The 14,541-nt window shown below is 42.0% G+C and overlaps 1 protein-coding gene across 4 annotated transcripts in view; it reads left to right on the top strand.

Moving 5' to 3' along the window:
* The window catches only part of adamtsl3 (ADAMTS-like 3), a 782,675-nt gene that overhangs the window by 60,414 nt on the left and 707,720 nt on the right, over positions 1-14,541 (top strand). The window lies entirely within an intron of this gene.

Here is a 14,541-nt window from a genome sequence, read left to right on the forward strand (position 1 = left end):
AAAAGCGATTAATTGCTAACATTGTTATGTTTTCAAAGGATACTGATAACGGCACTTTTTGACACAAAGTAATTTTTAGAAAGTTAGGAGATTAATATGAAATTGTTTTAATAATTATTGACAGAAATACTTCAGACTGTATTTGACAGAGAAAGTCTGAAAGAAAAATGAGAATAGACTCCCAACTCATGGGGCAATTTATTTCATATTAAAATGTGGAATATTAATGCAGCATAAAAATACATTAACATCACTCACTGAAGTTCTTCCCCCAAAAAATTGAGTTGAAATTATTGAGTTGAGATAAATTTGTGTCCCTAACTGATTCTAACTTCTCATAAATAGAATCCCAGCTTCTGCAGGCCCAGGCATCTTTAGATCAAGTTCTAGCCTAGGTTGCCAACCATCCCGGATTGCCCTGGAATTAAAAATTGCTCTCCCGGACACTCCTGTGAGCAACCCGGAAAAAGAATCGTGGGGATACTTCCTTCTCCCATTTCACTCCGGCCAGACTCTCGACCGACAGCAGTGCTGATGGGTATTATCAACACCATTGCTGACCAATTGCTGTGAGGATTGACGTGTTGGACAACCAATGGCGGGATTGCGGGGTTGGGGCGGCGGTAGGTGGGAGGACATATGATGAAACCTCACAGAATACAGCCTAACCAGCATTGACAACCCTATTCTAACTTTTATTGTAAGGGGGATGGAGTATAAAAACAGGGAAGTCTTGCTGCAGTTATACAGGGTATTGGTGAGGCCACACCTGGAATACTGCGTGCAGTTTTGGTTTCCATATTTAAGAAAAGATATACTTGCTCTTGAGGCGGTTCAGAGAAGGTTCACTCGGTTGATTCCAGAGATGAGGGGGTTGACGTATGAGGAAAGGTTGAGTAGGTTGGGACTCTACTCATTGGAGTTCAGAAGAATGAGAGGCGATCTTATCGAAACATATAAGATTGTGAGGGGGCTTGATCGGGTGGATGCGGTGAAGATGTTTCCACTGATGGGTGAGACTAGAACTAGGGGGCATAATCTTAGAATAAGGGGCTGCCCTTTCAAAACTGAGATGAGGAGAAACTTCTTCACTCAGAGGGTAGTAAATCTATGGAATTTGCTACCCCAGAGAGCTGTGGAAGCTGCAACATTAAATAAATTTAAAATGGAGATAGACAGTTTCCTAGCAGATAAAGGAATTAGGGGTTACGGGGAGAGGGCAGGGAAGTGGACGTGAGTCTAGATTCAGATCAGCCATGATCCTATTGAATGGCGGAGCAGACCCGAGGGGCCGTATGGCCTACTCCTGCTCCTATTTCTTATGTTCTTATGTTCTTGTCCAGGACCAGGCCTATATTTCTTATGGAGCCTATTGTAATGCATTTGCCTTAGAATTTGTGATATTTGGTATAAATGCCATCCTGTTCTTGACCCTTCCTCTGAAACTGGGTAGCGACCATCATGGTGACTGATTCTTTTGGGGGTAAAATGTATTTGGTCATTTGTTGCAATGTGATTGGTTGATTTTAGTGCAATGTGATTGGTAACCAAAGTAGAAAATAATAAATTAAAAATCAGGAAAACACAGGCCAAACAGACCCTATGGAAATACCAGCCTCCCAAATGTTATTAGTATATAAATAGATATGTCGGAAGATGGGATGTAAATTATCAACAGCCTTTCTTTAAAATCATCCATAAAATGACTTGGGGTCATAATTATTTCATCAAAGGCAAATTTTGCTAAAAATCTATTTTATTGCAATCTACACTTCAGCAAATCTACAGAATGATTGTGCCAGCACTGAACAAATCTCCCAAAGGTACATGGTTGTGTTTGCAATAAAAGTCATTAAACCTACCCAATGGATGTTCAAATAATTGTGCAAAAATCAGCTTGGAATGTCCTGCTCAATTATCCTCTTCAGATCTTTGTGTAGGAGTAGATGCCAGCATCAAACTACTTGACTGTGCTTGTGGGCTGGTGATACTTCACAACATTTCTTCAACGTAAATTTAAACAATGCTCGCAGTGAAATGTTGCAGTGATCTCTGCATTCTACTGATACTGGAAAGCTGTGCAGTGGACTATCTGATATTTACATGACATTTTGCACTATTGCAACGAAAATACCAATGTAATTGGCTTAATTTAAGCATGGGCCACTAATATTTCTCTGTAATTGTTAGTTGAAATTTTGTTTCCTGGCAGATGTTGTAACAAAGAGGAAGTCAAATCTTCTGAGGTTTATTTTTGACAACAGGGATACTTAATTATTGTGGTTATGGTGTGGGCACCTAATGCTATATTTTAAATCTGAAATATAGTTAAGGAAATGCTTGTCTATTGCGTATTTTATCTTTCAGTAACACAGTTAGTTAAAGAAGATTACATCCCAACATTTTCCCTTTTCTCTGTTTGACTCATGCCTATAGTTGAATATGTGAGGAAGTTGATCTCTATGATTCTATGTCTTGTACATAAAGCAAATAATTTCAGTGAAGTGAACCGCAATGAAGAGTTTCCTGTAAATTTAATTAAGCAGAAGTGGAAAACTGGCCATTTATACTTGCATTGGTAAGTCCCTATTGTGGATTGGGAATCAGAATAATGAACACTGGTTTCCTGTCGTAAGTGATGCATGTATCGCAGTAGGCAATGAATAAGATACAGATGTTGTGTCACTGGCGATTAAACTTTTATTAATGTAACATTCTAAGAGAACTATGTTTCATATTACTTCGAGCAACAGACTATTTAATGCAGCAGGTCAGTCAGCATTTGTGAAGAGAAAATGCAAGTAAACCGTTTGGGTGTATACCGTTCATTAGAACATCAGCATCTTTAAGTATCAGCAACTTAAGGTAAATGCAAGTGAATGGAAACAAGGATTAAAACATTGTGGCCCCTGAGGCTACATGTCTGTGCTACCTACGAAGACAAAAGTTTGGACATGCTTGACTATAGTAATCTGGGATGTTATGATTAAGGTTATCCACCAGGTGGTGCTGTAGCCAATGTTGCTGCTAAGGTCAGGGGTTTGCTTCCTGTTAAGGTCAGGGGTTGGCTTCCTGCCAAGGTCAGCAAAGGTGCAATGCCTGGATGCAGGCCTGCCTGGTTGTTTCACAGTCGTTTAATAAAGTACTCGTATTAATCCTAATACCTCGCCTCTTCGAGTTCCTTGTCTCACTACATGGATTTATCACATTGACCTTAGTGACTTTCATGACATGTAGTTGTCTTGGTCAGGTGACCATCTCTTCCCAACTGCGTCACATAATTCACGCTGATCAGTTCTTTTCCTCCCTTTGTTTGAAGTATTGTCTCTTCCTACTGAAAACGATTTTTTGTCTCCCGTTGCATGCCAATTGTTTTTTTTTATAACTCCATTTACCTCCCTACATTCCAAGAGTTATAGTGCAGTTTGAAGTCTTGTAGAGGTTCAGTTTTACTTGATCATTGACAGTATTTTGTTTTGGCTGATATCTGGCATTGGCCCACTGAGATCCACCTTTTGGCTCTGGTAAATGTTATCTTTGGTCTTCTGTTGAAACCAAGTTTCAGTTTCAGAATATGTATGGAGCATCATGGATCTTATGGCCTGGAATTTGCGGTCAGCGGCGAAGCAAAGGTGTTCGCCACTGGCCCCGAAGAAAGCTGCCCACTCTGTGGCGAGAAGTTTGCCTTTCTCGACGCGCAAGTCAGATCAATGTAGAATAGTGGGGAATCCCTAGTGCGAGCTGCTGTGATGTCAACAAGCTATCTAAGCAACCAAACATTTAAGTTGTGTTCTGTCGTGCCACAACATTCCAAAGTATGAAGCCAATCCAATGACCACCTCAGTTGTTAGGAGGCTACCTTGGTTTCAGTCAAGCCCAAGCTCCATTACTACAGGTTCAAAACAACCCAGGGAGGTAGCAGAAGCAGCAATGGAAGCCACCACGACCCGCTGTAGCACGGTGGCCGGCAGCTCCTCGGCGGGAGGCTCGGCGGTCGAACCGGTAGGAGGGGAGGCGGCCAGCGGACCGAGGGCGGGAAAAGCAGGCCCTGGAAGGTCGGACACCGCGGGAGGCTCAGAGGTCAGACCGGGTGGAAGGAGAGCCAGGGAGAAGCAGGCCCCGGGACGTCGGTACCACGGCGGCTGAAGATTGTCGGGCAGGAGTGCGGGAAAGGCGGAGCGAGGCGAGCGCGGACCCTATTGTGATGGCGCCGATGAAGATGGCTGCCGTCCTTGCGGGCTCTGTGCGTACCAGGCAGCTAAGTGTCCTTTGCTGCTTGGTGCGCTTGGCTCGTTAAGGAAAAAGCATTTCACTGACTGGATTTCACTTGTTGTATTTGGTTATGTGACAAATAAAATTGAAATTGAAATTGAAATTTTGTTTCTGTGAAGAAACATGTTACCAGCTCCGAAGTCAGTGAGTTAAATGTGCAAAAAAAGTGATCCCTATCCACCACAGGTGGCCAAGGAGAACATTCAAACTGATGGGAGGAACCAGCTGCTGCTGCTTTGATTTAAGCCTTTTGACAACTACCTGGTTGAAGGGAACATGTTGCCCTGAACCAGCCCATTTACTGTCTAGTGATTGATGCTATATGAGCACCCAAAAGTAAATATTGGATTATCCTTAAGGTTAAAGTGAAAAATTAATTAGTGCAGTTGGCAGTAAGTAATGGTCCCATTCTTAATGGTGCTCTTGGACCAGGTAAAATGGAGCTAACACTAAGAAGTCCACAAATTAACTTTTTATTTAAGTTCCCAGGTAGTTAAGCTTGTTACCAGTGTGAAGCCGAAACAGTGTGGGTCACTGCTTGCCAGATTTCAATGCATTGTCAGATCATTAACTTCACTGCCTAGTTTTACTGATGGATTTTGTGAAAATCATGTCAGATTGACACATAACTGGGCACTTAAACATTTGGGTAAACCTGGGTCAGCTTCTTGTGTAAAAGCTGAATGGGGTAATTATAGAAACTACTTATGCTTCGGACAGAAGGCTCAGTTCATTGTGTGCTGCCACATTGACATGCAGCACACAGTTAACAAGGAAGTGATATGAGTGAGCTGCAGCCTTTCATTCAGTACTTAGGACAGCTGTCTGGCTAATGGAAGCGATATCATTTACTATTCGTTCTCTTCCCATGGTGACACCCGCTATAGAGAGTACAGAATCTCAATGATCGAATCAAAGGTACTCTATAGTACTGTGCTGTTCCCATAGCTAGCTTGTTAAGATGATTCATCATTTCGATTTTTGTTGAATTAAACACACTCATTTTCAGATATTTTTAAGTGTGGATTGTTGCATTTTTATTTACAGGCATCAGATGATGTATTTATGACTAAGATCTCTAAACCCCATGGGAAAAAAGTCCAGCTGTCCCAGACACCTCGTGGGTGATTACAAGTACCTGGTGTACTGCTGAGCCATACAGAGTGTAAAGTCCCAGGTTTGACTCCTGATCTGTGCAGATTTAGCTGGTAGCTGATATAGCTGGTAGCTGAGCTAGCAATCGGGGTGCTACAGTTGATCTCCATACTCCGGTGATGCTATGCTGTGATTCCTGCTCAAAAGTGGCCCATGAACGGCAGAGCAGTCAAGCCCGACCAGCGCTCTTTGGGTGAGGAACCCAGAGCTGCTGGTGCTTGTAGAGCCAGGGTCCCGAATAAGTCAGTGTCCTCAGGAAAAATAAAAACTAATTGTTAAAAGTAAAAAGTTGATGTTAAAAATAAGAAGTTGACGTGGAAAATCTATGATCATCTGCCAATTGAAGGTACCATCAAGGGTAATATTTGTTAACTTTTTTTTGAAAAAAGGATTGTATCTGGAGTTAATCAGAATAAAATGCCGTGCTTAATGCTTGTTACTGGACTAAGCTATTTTCACCTAAGCCAGTTGAATCTGTGGTTCAGAGAGCAGAAAACAAACCGCATGTGTTGGCCTGATGTGAGCTGGCTTTCTACAAACAAGAATGCATGTCAATATTGTAACAATATGGCTTTCATTTCATTATGACTGAAGTCAGAATGTGGAATCATTCCTCAGTTGAACACGATAATAGCAGTATGGACTTGGTTTTATTATTTATTGGACCCAAATAGACACAATGACAGCTGCGTACTCCCATCACCGCCTTAGTGTAGGTGCATAGTTTATTGAATTGCCTCATAATCCAAAATGCTATAAAGGGACCAATCTGTAAACTTCCAAGTGAAGGACCTTTGGCCTTCCTCTGAAAACCTGGCCTGCTATTGCAGTTTTAGACACTGGCCTGTAATATGGTAGTTGCTAACAAGCCCAATTGAATGCTTGCTACTTCTTTTGAACTGCAGGAATGGGGAGCAGTGAACATGAATGCACAAACTGTGATCCTGAAATTTAACCTCCATTCTGAATATTATCAATGAAATAGTATGAGCAAGAAATGTTAACACCTTACTGTCTTTTGGCACATCTCTCTGCTGGGGAACTGCACATGGAGAGTAAAAACCCAGTGTAGTTTTCAGGTGAAGTGTAGTTGGATGTCGGGACGTAATTGCAGATGTAATTCAGTGGCCATTTTGAAGTCCTACACTCTGACCTTAATTTTCTATAATTACACAGTTAAAGAGAAAAATATTTGTCAATTTGAGAAGCAGAGAAATAATGGTTAGTGCATAGGAATTTCTCTTCAGTGCAGGCTGAGAAGCTAGGAAATCCCAAGCTGAAGCTCGACAGCACTGCCATTGGTGAGAAGGTGTAATTGCAGCGTGACTAGTTTACATAGGCAGTTTTCATTACATATGTGGACATAGGAATTTATAATGGAAAAGCTGACAGTGCATAAGATTTTCAACATTATATGAGGGAAAATATTATTACAGTTTGGCTGTGCCACAGCATTGAATGGGTTGTCATGCCAATATGGAATTGTTAGTGGCAAAATGGTATTGATTCTACTGTACTGCTACTAGTTTAAAATGCTACAACTTTTACGTTTAAAGCCTCCCCCCCACCCCCACAATTCAGCACATGTTGGTGTACCCAAGGAGAGTTAATCATCTTTGGATAGAAACCGCCTTGCAAAGGCGTAACGCGGCCACATCAAATTCATCTTATTTTAAGAGTTATTAACCTGCTTAACATAAAATATATCGAATAAATAAAGGAGAGAGGAATTTTGATACAAGCACATTAGATGTTAGTACAATAACCTCACCAAGAGTAATTTTTAACCTTGGGAATGAGGTGACGTTTTTGTTCTCTGGACGTGGGCAGTGCTGGTAAGACTGCTTTCTTAGCTCATCCCTGCTCTGAGAGGTGGTGGTGGGCCTCCTGCCTCACCATCTGAGTGGTTTGTTTGGCCACTTCAATGGGAACATGAACTACAGTGTTGGACTGGAGTCAGGGGCTGCTCCCCAATGGGAGTATGACGGGATCAGTGAACTTACAAGATAATTGCTGTGCCTGTGGATCCCTTGTGAAAGAAAGAAAGACTTGCATTTATATAGCGCCTTTCACGACCCCCGGACGTCTCAAAGTGCTTTACAGCCAATGAAGTACTTTTTGAAGTGGAGTTACTGTTGTAATGTGGGAAATGCGGCAGCCAATTTGCGCACAGCAACTCCCCTGCGCTTCTTCCAAGTAGTGCCATGGGAGCTTTTAGGTCAGCCTGAGAGATCAGTGAGGGCCTTGGTTTAACGTCTCATCCGAAAGACGGCACCTCACTAGCCTAGCTTTATGTGCTCAAGTCTCTGGAGTGGGACTTGAACCCACAACCTTCTGACTCGGAGGCGAGAGTGCTACCCACTGAGCCACAGCTGACGTGCTGTATACATTGCTTTAATAGAATGTTAGAGGATCTGCTCCACTGGATCACTGACTGCCTTTTATGAAAATGCGGGCATATGTGGCAGTGGGTGAGATTGACGATATGTTCCAAATCCTTTGTACGCTGTTCCAGAGTGAATGATTCCAACCATTTCTTTGTATTTGCATAGTGTTTCTGATTAGTTAGTTTAATTCCTGTGGATCTGGACACTTCTGTTGCGAACCAAATCATAAGTTTGTCACAACAGAAATAGAGTGCAGTGCAGTTGTAGAAAAGTTTTAAACATTTTCATGCATGCTTTCAAATCCAGTGTAATAAATAAAATCAATTGCATGTAATGGGGTTTATGATTCAGAGTCCACTGGCAACAGTGATCTTTAAGAAAACGAAATGGATCGTGCCAAAATAAATGATGAAAGCTGGTTAGAAATATCTAAAATAATAAATGTTTCAACTGGAATATATGCATAAAATGCTGCCACTTTGATAGATGTGCCTTGGATCTCATCTATCATCTAACACGTTGATGATAAATAAAATCCTTATCCAAGAATAACACATTTGTAGTCACGCAGCAAAAAAAAATCATGAAGTGTTCAGGAGGAGTAGGTGGAGGGAATCTTGAGTTGACATAACCACTGGTTCCAGCGAGCACCCTGTTCTTATTATTTGGACAAATCTATGTGCTTGTCGACTGCAATCACTTTTCGTTTCATATTACAGCTAGCTTCTGTGTGGAATTTTCCTTTTGTGATGTTTTCAATGACTCTCTGCTTTCCTTGTGAAAATGGACAGATTAAGAGTGGGCTGTTTAAGTCGGTGGTCGTGGCCAAAATTTACAGAATCGTTCAGAGTGGGACGAGCACCCGATAAATGAATTTGCCCTGAAATTCAACCCCACCATAGATTAGTCCAACTATGAGGTACAAGGTGCTCATTGTTAGTTATACATCCAGTGCAAGGCACCTTGTTTTACCAGAAGTGATCTGGTGAATGCACTAATCGCTGTAATAAAGCAAGCTCTTCTGTGTAAATATGTGAATATCTGAAAATGTAATCCTACTGAAGAGGTGCATGTTAAGAACAAAAAAGTTCTTTAAAAAAAAAACAATTGTGATTGTTAAATGAGCTGTTTGCACAAACCCAAATCAGATCATGAATACCATGGTTAATAAGTTAACATGAAGCACAAAGCCATTGAAATGAGGGGCACTGGGCGTACTGGCATTTGGAATTGAGATGTGCACCCAGCCTTTCTGAGACTTTGTTTTAAATCCTTAACATCTGTTCTGGCAGAACTTGAAACCTCACCTTTACAAGTTTGAAGATGACTAATCAACAATCTCTCCCAAGGATTTTTTAAAAACTTTTTTTGGTGTAGGGACATAAAGAAGGAATTTGTGAAACAAGATCCTGCGAATAGGCTGCCACTTGTGAAACAGTTTATTACTGTCAAGGCATGTGCCACTCCATCTGAACGTACCACAGACTCCGCTGAGAGCTGCCCATTCCCAAATGCAACCAAATTAAAGTGGAAGAGCATGTCTTGATGTCATTCATCCGAGCTAAAATGCTATCATACCACACATTTAGCATCAAATTTGTGCCATCATGGGCATGAATTTTAATTGTACAATGCAAAATAAAATCCAGCATCAGCACATCTAGTCTGCTTCTGGGTGAATCAGAACCTAAATAGCCAAACTGATGATGGAGTAATGCTTTGGTGGCTGCAGTATAAAATCATAGCATGCTTTGAGTCTGCCATTCAGGTATCTGTTGTTGAATTATAATGTACCTCATATATGTTTGGTAACAAACATTGCATACACTGTTTGAACCCTTACACATTGAATAAGAACATTTTATACAGCTACAAAAGTTGAATAATTGTAAAACAAATGTATGTGGGCTGCTGTACTGTTTTTTCACAGAAATGCTTTTTGATTGATACAAGCCACTACTGCACTCTCTGATCAAACTTATCTTTCTCTCTACACCAGAGGCCAAAGAAATGTTGAAGTTCAGGTTTTTAAGAAAAAGCGAATCCCTGAAACAAAAAATGCACTTTCATTGAACATTTGCACACACTGCAAGACAAAATGATCTAAATCATCTCACAGCTGGCTGTCATCGACCAAACAAAGGAGATAATCTAAACCACACCCTGCACTGCATGAAATGCACATGAAGTCCCTATAATGTCCACACACCATGGGGGACCCAGCCACTGAATAACAACAGACTGCCTCCTGCTGTTTATCCTTTGTTATTGGTGCACTAACAGCTAATAAATCTCCATGCTCATTTAAGCTGCATTTAGAATTGGATAAGCAAAACATCACATGGGTCCTGGTGTGATTTGACATTTTATAACTCAGGAACCCATGACCTTAACACGTTGTCATTGGCATGCTGTGCCATCAAGACCAGGACCCTGTGTGCTGCCATCTTCTGTAATATTTGTTTTGTTTTATTGTCACTTTACAATGCTTAGATATGGTGAGCAATGAGTCTGTTAACAACCCCCTTGTCAACCTCTGTCCCACTTGTGGAGTACACCAATCTCTCACTTTCACTTCCTAATATGCTTTGCAATTGTTTGTATTGAACTTAATTTGTCACTGATTAGCTCAGGTACGAACCCATCATAATCATAATCATAATCAACTTTATTGTCATTGTTAGTGCACAGGTGCAGTACAACGAAATGTAGGCTTGCGGCTCCCGAGAGTGTACATTTAGATTAAGACATTTAAACATTCAACATACATTTGGCTTGTAATACATTAACATAAACATAACCATAATAAAGTACATTGGCAGATGTGCAGGCTTTAGAGTTTATTTGTGGAGTTCAGTAAGATGACAGCCCTGGGAAAGAAGCTGTTCCTAAATCTGGTCGTACGGGTGCGAATGCATCTGTAGCGTCTCCCAGATGGCAGGAGGGCGAACAGACTGTGGCTGGGGTGGGTAGGGTCTTTGATGATGGTCCGTGACCTCGGTAAACAGCGTTTCTGGTATATGTGCTCTATGGTCGGTAGCCGGGTGCTGGTAATGTGTTGGGCAGTTTTGATTACCCACTGCAGGGCTTTCCGGTCATAGTAGCTACAGCTGCCATACCATACTGTGATACAGTTCGTCAGGATGCTCTCTATAGTGCAGCGGTAAAGGTTAGAGAGGATACAAACCCATCAATGATTAGCTCAGGTACAAACCCATCATTGATTAGCTCAGGTACAAACCCATCATTGATTAGCTCAGGTACAAACCCATCATTGATTAGCTCAGGTACGAACCCGTCATTGATTAGCTCAGGTACAAACCCGTCATTGATTAACTCAGGTACAAACCCATCATTGATTAGCTCAGGTACGAACCCATCATTGATTAGCTCAGGTACGAACCCATCATTGATTAGCTCAGGTACAAACCCATCATTGATTAGCTCAGGTACAAACCCGTCATTGATTAGCTCAGGTACAAACCCGTCATTGATTAGCTCAGGTACAAACCCGTCATTGATTAGCTCAGGTACAAACCCGTCATTGATTAGCTCAGGTACAAACCCGTCATTGATTAGCTCAGGTACAAACCTGTCATTGATTAGCTCAGGTACGAACCCGTCATTGATTAGCTCAGGTACGAACCCGTCATTGATTAGCTCAGGTACGAACCCGTCATTGATTAGCTCAGGTACGAACCCGTCATTGATTAGCTCAGGTACGAACCCGTCATTGATTAGCTCAGGTACGAACCCGTCATTGATTAGCTCAGGTACGAACCCGTCATTGATTAGCTCAGGTACGAACCCGTCATTGTTTAGCTCAGGTACGAACCCGTCATTGATTAGCTCAGGTACGAACCCATCATTGGTTAGCTCAGGTACAAACCCATCATTGATTAGCTCAGGTACAAACCCATCATTGATTAGCTCAGGTACAAACCCATCATTGATTAGCTCAGGTACAAGCCCATCATTGATTAGCTCAGGTACAAACCCATCACTGATTAGCTCAGGTACAAACCCATCATTGATTAGCTCAGGTACGAACCCATCATTGTTTAGCTCAGGTACAAACCCATCATTGATTAGCTCAGGTACAAACCCATCATTGATTAGCTCAGGTACAAACCCATCATTGATTAGCTCAGGTACAAACCCATCATTGATTAGCTCAGGTACAAGCCCATCATTGATTAGCTCAGGTACAAACCCATCACTGATTAGCTCAGGTACAAACCCATCATTGATTAGCTCGAGTACAAACCCATCATTGATTAGCTCAGGTACAAACCATCATTGGTTAGCTCAGGTACAAACCCATCATTGGTTAGCTCAGGTACAAACCCATCATTGGTTAGCTCAGGTACGAACCCATCAATGATTAGCTCAGGTACAAACCCGTCATTGATTAGCTCAGGTACAAACCCATCATTGGTTAGCTCAGGTACGAACCCGTCATTGATTAGCTCAGGTACAAACCCATCATTGGTTAGCTCAGGTACAAACCCATCATTGATTAGCTCAGGTACGAACCCATCAATGATTAGCTCAGGTACAAACCCGTCATTGATTAGCTCAGGTACAAACCCATCATTGGTTAGCTCAGGTACGAACCCGTCATTGATTAGCTCAGGTACAAACCCATCATTGGTTAGCTCAGGTACAAACCCATCATTGATTAGCTCAGGTACAAGCCCATCATTGATTAGCTCAGGTACAAACCCATCATTGATTAGCTCAGGTACAAACCCATAATTGATTAGCTCAGGTACAAGCCCATCACTGATTAGCTCAGGTACAAGCCCATCACTGATTAGCTCAGGTACAAACCCATCATTGATTAGCTCAGGTACAAGCCCATCACTGATTAGCTCAGGTACAAGCCCATCACTGATTAGCTCAGGTACAAGCCCATCACTGATTAGCTCAGGTACAAGCCCATCACTGATTAGCTCAGGTACAAGCCCATCACTGATTAGCTCAGGTACAAGCCCATCATTGATTAGCTCAGGTACAAACCCATCATTGATTAGCTCAGGTACAAACCCATCATTGATTAGCTCAGGTACAAACCCATCATTGATTAGCTCAGGTACAAACCCATCACTGATTAGCTCAGGTACAAACCCACCATTGATTAGCTCAGGTACAAACCCATCATTGATTAGCTCAGGTACAAACCCATCATTGGTTAGCTCAGGTACAAGCCCAGTTGAGGTCAGTTAAGGACTTGGCTGCCTCCTCTGTGTCCATGGCCCCCCTTAGCTTGGTGTCATCTGTAAATTTAACTACTTTGCATTGACATTGCAATTCCAAGTCATTTAACTGTGCTAGATACATGCAGGGTCCCAGCACAGACTGTTGGGACACCCCACGCAATGCCTTCCTCACCATTATACCCTGCTTCCCATATGACTACTCTTCACTTTACTGATTTACTGATCCATATCTTGCCCATCATTCACTGACCTTATTGAGTCTCACACATAGCATTTTAGACTTTTGGAAGTAAAGGTAAACTGTATCAGAATAATTACTCATGAATAGATTTATGATATTGCTGTACATAATGACCAGACCAATCTTTAAATGGTGTAACCTAGTGGCTATGTGCTGGTGCCCAGCATCTGCCTCACCAAATCATTCACATTCTCTTAGTCTCTTCATTGGGCATTTCTGGATAATGCCCATGTATTGGCATTCTTCCCTATTGAATGCCACCTGCGACGAGAGCAAAAGGTCAGCTTTTACATGCCATGCCATGGCCATTGATGGTGTGTGCCTGTACCTGTATTATTCTTCTGTACACTTTGCCTACCCTTATCACCCTCATTTGCTCCTATTGGGTATCCTTTGTTAAAGTAAGTCATCTTGCATGATGATGATGGTCATGCGTGCACATTGGCAACCTGAAAAGCACCTTATAATTTGCATATCTAGTGAAGCTTTGCTTCTCCTGCTGCCTGCAGAGGACATGTGATGACCTTTACACCGTGTATTGACTTAATTGGATACTTGCTCTACATTTAGTAAATCACTCTTGATTCTTTAAGAACTTTTTCCACACTTCCAAAACAAGGGATTCTGTACAGAGCATTCACACTGTCTGTTGCTGCTTCCATGCTCCTTATCTGCGCTATGGTGTTGTCACCTGGCTGGTAGACCAAGTATCCCTGTTTTGTGCTGCATTATAAATGCCTGGAGATCTTTATTGGAGTACCACATTGTGTGCTGTTGCCTCACAGTTGCCATTGCTCACTGACCATGCTCGCTCCTCAGCCATTTCCATAAACCTTTCAGGCATTAAATACGACTGAAGTGCCTCAATAGTACACCAAGAGGTAGTTATGAGCCCTTATTGCAGTCACATTCTGATTGGCTGCTGAGAATTTTGTAACCAATAATAAAAATATTGGAGCAAGTACAACTTCATTGCTACAAGCAGCACTTTATCTTCACGATGGATTTGGCACGTGCTAAGAGTAATTTGTAGGCTCTTGTTTATGTAAAGGACACCCAGTTAGGGTGTGTATAACATCCTGCTCATTCCCCAAGTTATGGAGGTCATCTTAGTACATGGAATAAATTGGACAGTTCAATGTTTCTTTTTATTCATTCTCGGGATGCGGGCGTCGCTGGCAAGGCCAGCATTTATTGCCCATCCCTAATTGCCCTCGAGAAGGTGGTGGTGAGCCGCCGCCTTGAAGCGTTGCAGTCCGTGTGG

The sequence above is a fragment of the Somniosus microcephalus genome, chromosome 27 (assembly GCF_052327205.1).
Source record: "Somniosus microcephalus isolate GS21.2 chromosome 27, FLI_Smic_1.0, whole genome shotgun sequence".
NCBI classification, from domain to species: Eukaryota; Metazoa; Chordata; class Chondrichthyes; order Squaliformes; family Somniosidae; genus Somniosus; species Somniosus microcephalus.